The 10,504-nt window shown below is 54.5% G+C and overlaps 1 long non-coding RNA gene across 1 annotated transcript in view; it reads left to right on the top strand.

The window, feature by feature from the left end:
• Positions 1–10,504, top strand: part of LOC119469750 — a 23,502-nt gene that overhangs the window by 4,019 nt on the left and 8,979 nt on the right. The window contains exons 2-3 of the long non-coding RNA XR_005198594.1: positions 1,466–1,471; positions 8,599–8,602. This is a non-coding gene — a long non-coding RNA (uncharacterized LOC119469750). The remainder of the gene's footprint in view (positions 1–1,465; positions 1,472–8,598; positions 8,603–10,504) is intronic.

Raw genomic sequence — 10,504 nt, 5'->3', positions numbered from 1 at the left:
GTGTGTGTGTGTGTGTGTGTGTGCGCGCGCGCGCGCATGCACACGCAAGCATGTGTGTCTGTTATGGGTTGAATTTGGTTCCTCACATATGTTGAAGTCATGAACCCCCATACCCGTGAACGTGGTGTTATTTGGAAATAGTTTTTTTGCAAATATCAAGTTAAGATGGGACCACAGTGGATGAAGGTAGGCCACACACCTAATGAATGCTGTTCCTAGGAGAAGGCCATGTGAAGATACCACCCAGAAGACAGAAGGCCACCATGTGGGACAGAGGCAGAGACTTGCGCGATGCCACCATAGCCAAGCATTGTCGGCAGTGACCAGAAGCTAGAGGTGGTACGGAAGGATCTTCCCTAGGACTTTCAGAGGCAATGTGGCTCTGCTGACAACGTGATTTTGGACTTCTGGCCTCTAGAACTGTGAGACCAAACATGTCTATTGCATTAAGCCTTCTGGTTGGTGGCAATTTAATACAATAGCCCTTGGAACTTAATGCAGCGTGCTTACTAAACGTGCAGAAGCACACTGATCTCTGAGGAGATCCAAGTTGGTAAGAAGGTACAGCCTAGGACTCCTGTGGAATTTCACAGAGCACAGTGTGATCCTGCCAGGCAGGTGGGGGCAGGGGACAGTCTGCAGACCACACAGAGTCACCTCAGCCCTGCTGGCTATCACTGAAGAGCGAGGGCCCCATCCGCCTCTGTGCAGCCTGGGAGAGTGCCTGACCTCCCTGAATCTGTCCCTCATCTGTCCTGGGGCCACTGAATTGTGGGGAGGAACAAAGAAGGCTGAGAAAGCCTCTGACCACTCCACAGACCCCAGAATGGAGCCAATGAGGTGGCACCGGAACAGCTGTCCCAAATAAATCTGGGACAGGGAAGCAAGAGGACCAGTCACTTGCTGAGTGTCCACCACAGGCTCATTCCCAGGCATCTGGTTCCATAGGGCATGGGGCTTACAGATCTGGGAGCAGCCAGGAGCCTGGCTGGGAAACGGGAAGTGACCATCAGTCCCAGAGAACAAGAAGCTTGGAAGGAGAAGCTCCTTTGAAAGGGCCACAGCTGCTGGACTATCAACCCACAAATGCCATCCTCATCCAGCTCCAGATGCCAGGAAGGGAGGGAAATCCCTTCTCACAAGCACCTGCTATGTGCAGATGTTGTACAAATGTCTGTTTTCCTCCTAAGGATTCTGCAAGGGAGATGTTAGATGTTCCCATTTGACAGTGGGGAAGACTGAGTCTCAGCAAAGGAAAGTCACAAGGTCAAGTTCACCCAGCCAGGGACACAGAGGAGGCTGATGGAAACACTGAGAGAGCACATGCTATGTCACGTGCCTTGGCTATGCAGGCAGTGGGAACTGCTATCCAGACACCCAAAAACCACCCTATGAAATACCTGATCCAAGCTGAGAAAACAGATGTTCAGAGAGGTTCCTTGCTGGGATCGCCTGGCCAGGTCAGGGCAGAGTAGGCATTGGAGGCAAACTCTGCCCCTTCCTACTTCCCAGGGCTGCTGGGAGGCAGGAAGGGGAGGAGATGGGGCCAATAATGGCTAATGACAGCAAATACTTACGTAGTGGCAGTTTCCCATCAGGCAATGCTCTAAGCAATCTATGCCTATGAACACATGTAATCTTTGCAATATTAACCCCATTGGAGATAGGGCTAGTGCAATTATTATAACCGTTTTACAGGGGAGGAAACTCAGGTGCCAGGAGGCAGCTGGGCTCAGATTCAAACTTGGGCAGCCCAGCTACTACCTCTCTGTTACAGGAAGGGCTGGGTGTTGGGCCGGTGGAGGAGCTGCTTTGTCTTGGCAGCAGGCCTAGCCTGGGGTTCAGCAGGTGTTCCCTGCACCCAGAGTGATGCTCTGGCCCCATCCAGGGGGCTCGTCTGCAGTTCCTCAGGTGGCCACTAAATGGTGGGGCCGCCCAGGCAGTGAGGAACTGCTGGCCAGGGAGGAACAGGAGGGAAGTCTGGGCATCTTCCCCAGGGACTCTCAGCCTGGTCCTGGCCACCCACCTCCAGCTCCCCGGAGAAGTCAGGTGAATGAGGCCTGCTGTGGTTTCAGAGGGTCAGGCTGAGGTACAGGCTGTGGTCTGGGGCTGGGGTGAGGCCCAGCTGGCAGTGGGAACACAGCAGGAGCCCACCCTGACCCAGGATGTGCTCCTCAAGACCAAGAGGGCCTAGGATGAAAGAGTCTGGGTGTCAGGCAGGCACGGGGTGGGGGTGGGCGGTAAGAGCTGCTTCTCACCATCCCCTGCACCTGGAATACCGCAGCAGCTGTCACCTCCCAGCCTCCACGCCTGCCCCTGCCCCAGCTAACCTCTAAAAAATGTAAATCAGGGCCGGGCGCGGTGGCTCACACCTGTAATCCCAGCACTTTGGGAGGCCAAGGTGGGTGGATCACGAGGTCAGGAGTTCAAGACCAGCCTGACCAACGTGGTGAAACCCCATCTCTACTAAAAATACAAAAATTAGCCAGGCATGGTGGCACTCACCTATAATCCCAGCTACTCAGGAGGCTGAGGCAGGAGAATCCCTTGAACCTGGGAGGCAGAGTTGCAGTGAGCTGAGATTGCACCACTGCACTCCAGCCTGGGTGACAGAGCGAAACCCTTTGTCTCAGAAAAAGAAAAAAAAAACAAAAAAACAAACGCAAATCAGACATTGTCCCCTGCACTTAAGAGAAGCCGGGCTCTGGCATGGCCTGTGGACAGTTTCGTCTTCCCAACCTCACCTCCCTCACTCCCTCCATAAGGGCTGTCCTGTGGTCCTCAAGACAAAGTCCTGCTTCAGGCACCTTCCCTCTGCAGGGCTCACCCTCACCAGTGAGGCCCCTTTTCCAACACCCTGCCCCCTCTCCCTGCTTCCTCCCTGCACAGCATTTGCCACGCCCTGACCACAGACCAAACAGCTCTAGTTTGCTGTATCTTCCTGGCCCCACTGGAATGCACCACCCAGGAGGCTGGAACCTGGGCTGTCTCTCTGACTACCCAGTCCCTGAACCTAGAGCACAGTCTGGCATAGGTAAAACACACATGTATTTTCTGAATGAAGAGAGGAATAGATAAGGGGTGGGAAACGATGGTTCAGGGCTGAATCTCGCTCACTGCCAACTCTTATAAATACTTTTACTGGAATACAGCCATATGCATTCACTTACATATCATCTAAAGCTGCTTTCACAAGACAGTGGTGGAGTTGGTAGTTGAAACAGAGACTGGATAGTTCATAAAGCCTAAAATATTTACTATCTGTCCCTTTACAGAAGAGTGTGGGTCCCTGGGATGCATGGATGGATGGATGGATGGATGGATGGTGGATGCATGGATGGATGGTAGATGGATGATGATAGATGGATGGATGCATGGATGGATGGTATGGATGGATGGTGGAGGGATGAAGGGATGCGAGGGAGTGAGGGAGTGAGGGTGAGAGGGTGGGAGGGCAGAAATAGGGGGATGGAATGGAAGATGGGAAGGAGGAAGGAAGGATGGATGAATGAATGAATGAATGAATGGATGGGTGGGTGGATAAAAGAACCAATGAACCAGCTACCAACCCCAGGAGGGGAAAGGGGTTGAGGAAAAGGGGTCCCAATACCTCTCTTCTGAGGCAATCATGACAACAGGAATGCTAACTTCTGTGCCAGGCACCAGGGCTGAGCATTCCTGTATCACATCTCTCTTAACTCTCACCATCACCCTACATCCTGGAACCTGCTGCTGCTTCCATTCCTCAGTTGAAACACTGGAAGCTCAGAAAGGAGATGTGCCCTGCCCAGTCACTCAGCAGGCAAATGGCAGAGCCGCCATACTGGCGCCTGGCTGCCTCGCTCACACCCCTGCCTTCTGCGGGCACCACCCTCCGTACTGCCCCATCACCACGGGTCCCTGGTCCTCCAGCTGCCCCTTTCCCCAAGGCAGACTCACCCTGGGCAGGTCACAGATCCCCTGGTGGAGGGAGTGCCACAGCCAGTGTGCGTAGTCTGTACTTCTCCCCAGAAGCTCTGCCGGGCACAAGAGGCCCTAAGGACGTGCTCCAGCATGGCCTCCATGATGATCTTCTCTGGCTGAGATGGCTGATGCCTCTGGAATGAGAGGGCCCATGTGTCAGGGGCTCATCACGTAAGAGAATGCCCATGGCCAGCTGCAGGTGGAGACACTCACCTAGCAAGAACATGTGCCAGGAATCCACCGTCAGAGCCCTCATCAGCTGCAGCACTCCCTTACACTCTGGTGCAGGATTTTCTTCTTTTTGAGACAGAGTCTTGCTCTGTAGCCCAAGCTGGAGTGCAGTGGCACAATCTCGGCTCACTGCAACCTCCACCTCCCAGGTGCAAGTGATTCTCCCACTTCAGCCTTCCAGATAGCTGAGACTACAGGTGCACATCACCATGCCCAGCTAATTTTTTTGTATTCTTAGTAGAGACAGCATTTCATCATGTTGTCCAGGCTGGTCTCGAACTCCTGACTTCAGGTGATTCCCCGTCTCAGCCTCCCAAAGTGGTGGGATTACAGGCGTGAGCCACTGCACCCTGACCATGGCAGGATTTCTGCTGTGAGCCCTTAGGGGGATGGGCCTAACAGTCCCAGGAACCCAAATGGGAGGCCCAGAAGAGGAAGGGGGCTTCCAGGGTCAGTTCTCCCCAGTTCTCCATGGGCGGGTTCCTGCCCTGGCTCTGCAGAACAGTGCTCAGCCCCATGAGGAGCCCATCAGGTAGTGATGCTGGAGGAGACCTGGTCCCTGATGCCTCCAGGAACCTGAGCTCCCGGTCTCCCTCCGGCCCCTCCTGAGAAGCCCACTAGCACCCCACCTTCTTCCCCATCTGTTTCCAGCATCTCATGCTGGAAACACATGCCTTTCTTGTCTTCCAGAGCCCTCACCACATCCCAGGGGTAGGAAGGGAGTATTGTGCCCATTTCACAGGTGAGAAAATCAAGGTGCACAGCAGAGAAGTGAGTTGCCTAGAGTCCCACAAGCACTGGAACTGAAGACCACAGTCCCAGAGTGGGGCACTCCTGCAGCATTTGGAACCGTGTGGGGGTTCCCTGCCTGGACACTGCTCCCCAGGCCTCACCTAGTATGTCAAGTTCTGCCGTATGCACTGCTGGCCCCAGGACAGGTCCAGCTGTTCAGTGAACACGTCTGGGGTCTGTGTTATGGCCCCGCAGGCCCGGAGAGGGTCCAGGCCCAAAATTTCCTGGAGCTGATAGAAAAGAGAATGGGGTACATGACCTGGGAGAGGGGGCAGCTGAGAAGCCTGGAGGAAAGGGGAGCCCCACACTGGGCACAGCAGCCAGACCCCACATACCTGCCCTGGGGAGGCAGCCAGGCAGCCATTCAGGTGGTGGTGTGTGCTGAGAACCTGTCAGCACAGGCGAGCTGCAGAGTCTAGGGCTGTCCTCTGTTCCAGGTGAGCTGTACCTGCATTGAGATGGGAGGGCAGTGGTGGGAGTAAGGGGGAGACTCGGGGGAGAAGAGAGGCTAATGGCACCCCCACACCCCATCTCTGTTGAGAAATGAGAGGTTAGGGAGGATGGAGAAGCTGGCACCGCCCTCCTGCAATATCCCTGTAGAGGAATTAGGATGGAGGATGAAGAGATTGCCCTGCCCCTCATCTCTGGAAGAGCCCAGAGCCATTCCCAGGCTGCAGACTGAAAGCATCTGGATTAAAAAATCTGCGTCATCCCCAACACCCAGACTCAGCATTTCCAAAAGCAGAAAGCAATCCCGTGCCTCCATGCGGCCTCCAGGGCCAGCAGGATCTGCCCCTGCTGGTCTGACCTCATCTCCCTGTCACCTGCCCCATCAAGCACTCTGCCCCTGTCTTATTCCCCTTCCAGCGCTCCCCGAAGCACCAGGCTCCTTCCCACCAAAGAAGCCTTTGCACATGCTTTTCCTGCCTCCTGCAGTGCTGTTTCTGCAGCTTTTTGAAAGCCTGGTCCTTCCCATCTCAGGGCTGCCTCCCCCATGAGGCCCTCACTGACCACCCGCCTAAAGTAGCTCCCCCACCCACCTGCCCAGTTACTCTCAATCTTATGTACTCTTTACTTTTTTTTTTTTTTTTCTCTGAGATGGAGTCTCACTCTGTCGCCCATGCTGGAGTGCAATGGCATGATCTTGGCTCACTGCAACCTCTTCCTCCAGGGCTCAAACGATTTTCCTGCCTCAGCCTCCCGAGTAGCTGTGATTGCAGGTGTGCACCACCATGCCCAGCTAATCTTTTGTATTTTTAGTAGACAGGGTTTTGCCATATTGGCCAGGCTGGTCTCAAACTCCTGATCTCAAGTGATCCGCCAGCCTCGACCTCCCAAAGTCCTCGGATTATAGGCGTGAGCCACTGCACACAGCCCATCTTTACTGCTTTATGGTGCTTATCGCACCTTCAGATTTTGAAATTCATTCCTTGGCTTGAATTCTGGAGAGCGTCTTTTGCCTGCACACAACTGGCCTATTGTCCCCCCTTTCACAGATGGAAAAACCGAAGGCTCAGAGACGCGATGGAAGATGCCAGAGGCCACCCAGCCAGATGAGGTGCCCAGCTGCTCACTCAGTCCCCAAAACTACCACTAAACAGGCAGCTATAAATGATGAATTGGAGACGCCCCGACCTGTTTCCCACGTTAAAATGTGAGCTGTCCGCAAACACTGCATGTTATACAGTAGGTGCTTAATGAGGTATTGATAAAGGAACAACTGAATGAAGGACCCTGGAGATCCCAGGCTTCAGGGAGCTGTGATTCTGGAGAAGTCGTTGTCACCGATGAACAGTCTCCTTCTCCTACCTGAGGTGCCCAGTCCCCTAGGCTCAGCCACATAGCTCCCAGCTCCTGCCCCTGCCAAGGGCGCCTGGGACATCCTCACTCACCTGCCGGCTCTGCCTGCCACCCCTGCTCTCAGCAAGGCCACTTGCCTCAGCTTGCCACCAGGAGACATTGAATGGGTGAGCCAGGGCCAGGCGGGCAGTCAGCTCACTCTTCCCCAGCCATCGGGAAGAGGAGACCAGCACCTGGGGAGGGGGACAGACAGCCAGGGGCCTTACCCAGACAGGCTGCACCTCTTTCCCACCTGCACAGACCACCATCTCCATCAAGGTCAAGGCTGCAAGGACAGATGGCATTGAGTACAAACCCAGCCCTGTGCAAGTCCCTGGGAGAGCTCAGCCCATTTCTCAGAGGAGGACATCGAGGCTTGGAGAGGAGAAGATGGAATGAACACATGACAGAGATGAAACTGGAGGTTGCCCTCCTCTTCCACTGTCTTCCCTAGCTCTGTGTCTCCGGGCCGATCACAGCATCTCTAAGTCCTTCAATTTCGTCATCTGAACACAGGGCTATTAATAGCACTGAGCAGATTGGAGGCTGAGGTGTGGGCTGACCCACAGCACCTATCATGGGATAAGCATTCAGGGCCTGTCAGCCACAGTCACCTGCCGTGCCTTTCAAGGTGTTGTGGGGACCCAGGTCTGCTGCTGCCCTTCTAGTGAGACTGTGGGACATGGTGCAGCCTTCTCAGCCTCAGGTAAGACTCCTCCAGCAGGGGATGGCCCCAAGGATCCTGCTCAGCCTGCATGGTGGAGTTCAGCTCTGCCCCAGGGTGACCTACAGCCCTGACACCTACCTGGTTCCTGCCATCCCAGCTGACAACCAGGCCATCCCAGTGGCTGCCTCCAGAATGCTCTGAGGACAGGTGGAGCCTGCAGTGTTGAGGCAGGGGGAGGGGCAGCGGGTGGGCGAGCTCCACTGGGTGGGGGAGGACACACACAAAGGGTAGGCCATGTGAGCTGAGGTCAGCAGCTCCAGTCCCAGGGTGGTTCAGAGGACTCTTGGCGGCCGTCGCTGCCAGCTCAGGCAGGTGGCCACTCAGGGCCACACACCCAGATAATTTTCGCAAAATTTGGAAGCTATGCACTCACTTTGTCACCATTACCACTTGACACCCTGCACTGTCCCTAGGGGAATCTCCATTACAATGAGACTTCAAGGCTTCTCCTGGTGGTGACATCTGCCTCCCCAACCCTCGGACCTGGGCTGGCCTCGTGATGTTCTAATAGAATTCAGTGAAGTAACTGAGCTAGCGCCAGTTCTAAGCCCAGGCCTTAAGAGGCCTCGCCATACTTCCTCCCTTGAACCCCTTCCCAGCCACATGAGAACCAACCGTGCTCACCCTTGGGCAGGTGCCACCCAGGGTTGGAGGGAGCCTGGTTTCAGCTCAGGATGTCCGAGCGAAGATGACAGCCAGCCCCCGAGCAGGTCAGAGTCCAGCCAAGGCCAGTGGGGCCGCCTGCTCACCCTACAGACCTGAATATATGGAAGACCAGAAAAGCTGCCCAGGTAACCCACAGCCTTGTGAGCAAGGACCAATGCTTGCTTGATGCCTCTGAGTTTCGGAGCAATTTTTTACCATCTTGAATCAAGATTTAATGGGAGCAGCCCCAACCCCCAACAACCTGCATTGCTCTTGGGGGCCTCACATGCATGGGTGAGGCCTCTCAGATTCGCCACGCCCTCTCAGATTCCCCACGCCCCCATGCCACCCAGTCCTATGCTCTCCTTCCTTCTCGGGGTATGACAGGTGGCAGCCCATAGCTGAGTCCTCGCAACAGTCTGCACACCCTGTCTTCTTCCTTTGTCCCCCAGGTAAGTCAAGCTGCCCTGACCTCCTGCATCACTTGACTCCACCTCCTGAGGCCCCTGCACAGTCCTGCTTTCCCAGACCCCTATAGCAAGAGGCTGCCTGGGGGCCCTTTGTGCTGTAGTGAGCTCTGAGCTCTGTACAAAGGGCACCCACCTGTTGAGATGGGCTGCAGGGAGCTGTGCCCAGAGACACGGGCACTGGCTGGTTCTCAGGGCATCACCTAGTCACTGGTTCTGGGGAGGCTGACCACATGCAGGGCTGGAAGCCTTTTCCCTGCCACCCACTGACCCACCAAGTGCAACACGGTGACCACAGTGTGGGGCTGCAAGCTGTGAGGCTCACCAAGGGTGGCACAAATATACACACACACACACACATCTATGCATGTGCATATATACACACACCCATGCACACAGGCATACATACACACATGCATGCACACACGCATGCTCACATAAGGCATACACATGCACACATACATTCGTACACGTGCATACAGGCATGCACACATACACAGGCATACATACGTGCACATACAAGCATGCATGCACACATGCAAGCACACATGCACATGCAGGCATACACACGTGTACATACAGGCATGCACACATACACAGGCATGCATGCGCACACATACACACAGGCATACACACACATGCACACTGCCTTGGCCTGTTGAGGACCTGCTCATTTCCTCTGCCTTCCAGGGCACACTTGGAGGATTCCACAGGCCACCTGGCAAGCCATGCCCCCAGGCTGGGGCCTGCACTCTGTCTCTGCACCTGGTGGGTCTGGGGTTGGGTTCTTCTCTGTGCCCAGGGGGTTTCTCACACAGAAACTGACAGTCTGCATGGCTGCACAGACCACGAATGACAGCCCCTTCCAGGGATGCCTGTTCCTGGCTAATTTTGTATTTTTTTAAAAAATACAGACAGGGTTTCTCCATATTGGTCAGGCTGGTCTTGAACTCCTGACCTCAGGTGATCCATCCGCCTCAGCCTCCCAAAGTGCTGGGATTATAGGCATGAACCACTACGCCTGGCCTTCCCGTAGATTTTCAAATGGCTGCACTTATCAGCCAAGGCAAGCTCAAGCACCACCTCCTCAGTGGAGCCTTCCCTGGCCACCTAATCTAAATACACTCCCTGTTCACTCAGTCACTTCCGTACATTTTCTCCATATCTTACTACTATCTATTTGTGTCATTTTGGGTAGTTAATCTCCCCCACTACAGTACACAATTGATGAGAGGAAGGACCGATCAGTTCCATTTTAGGTCACACCCCACCTTCTGAAATAGTGTCTGGCACCTAGTAGATGGTCAATAAATCATGCAAAAGGAAGAAGGGATGGATAAAGACACCAGCTGATAATCTACTCCAGCAAATTTTGTCCATTTCACAGCCTTGCCTGCCCTTCTTCCCAGGAACCAGGACATTAGGACAATTTCTTTTTTTCTCCAAGGGCTGTCCCAGGAGCCCCCCACCCCCACCCCAGCATGCCTTTGGCCTAAGCTGTCCTCCACACACCTGCAGGAAGGAATGTTTCACCTTCATGAAGTTGGTGAGACTGGCCTTAGCAGCTACCAGATGGGTGCTGATGTGAAAATGATGGTCCTCCATGCCCAAGGCAAACGTGCTCTGAACCTCACCCTTGGAGTAGTGTAGCTGAATCAGGAAAAAACAAACACAGACATGCGTGCACACGCGCGCGCACACACACAAACACACACACACACACACACACACACACACACACACAATAGATCTCATCAGGGCTCTGATGGAACATTTAAACAGATGCTGGCTTTAAGCCGTGAGCTCTGCCTCCTGAAGCCCCAGGCCCAAGAGACCCACA

This window comes from Cebus imitator, unplaced genomic scaffold (genome assembly GCF_001604975.1).
Source record: "Cebus imitator isolate Cc_AM_T3 unplaced genomic scaffold, Cebus_imitator-1.0 Scaffold810, whole genome shotgun sequence".
In the NCBI taxonomy this organism is placed as follows: Eukaryota; Metazoa; Chordata; class Mammalia; order Primates; family Cebidae; genus Cebus; species Cebus imitator.
This window is presented reverse-complemented; position numbering and strand designations above follow the sequence as displayed.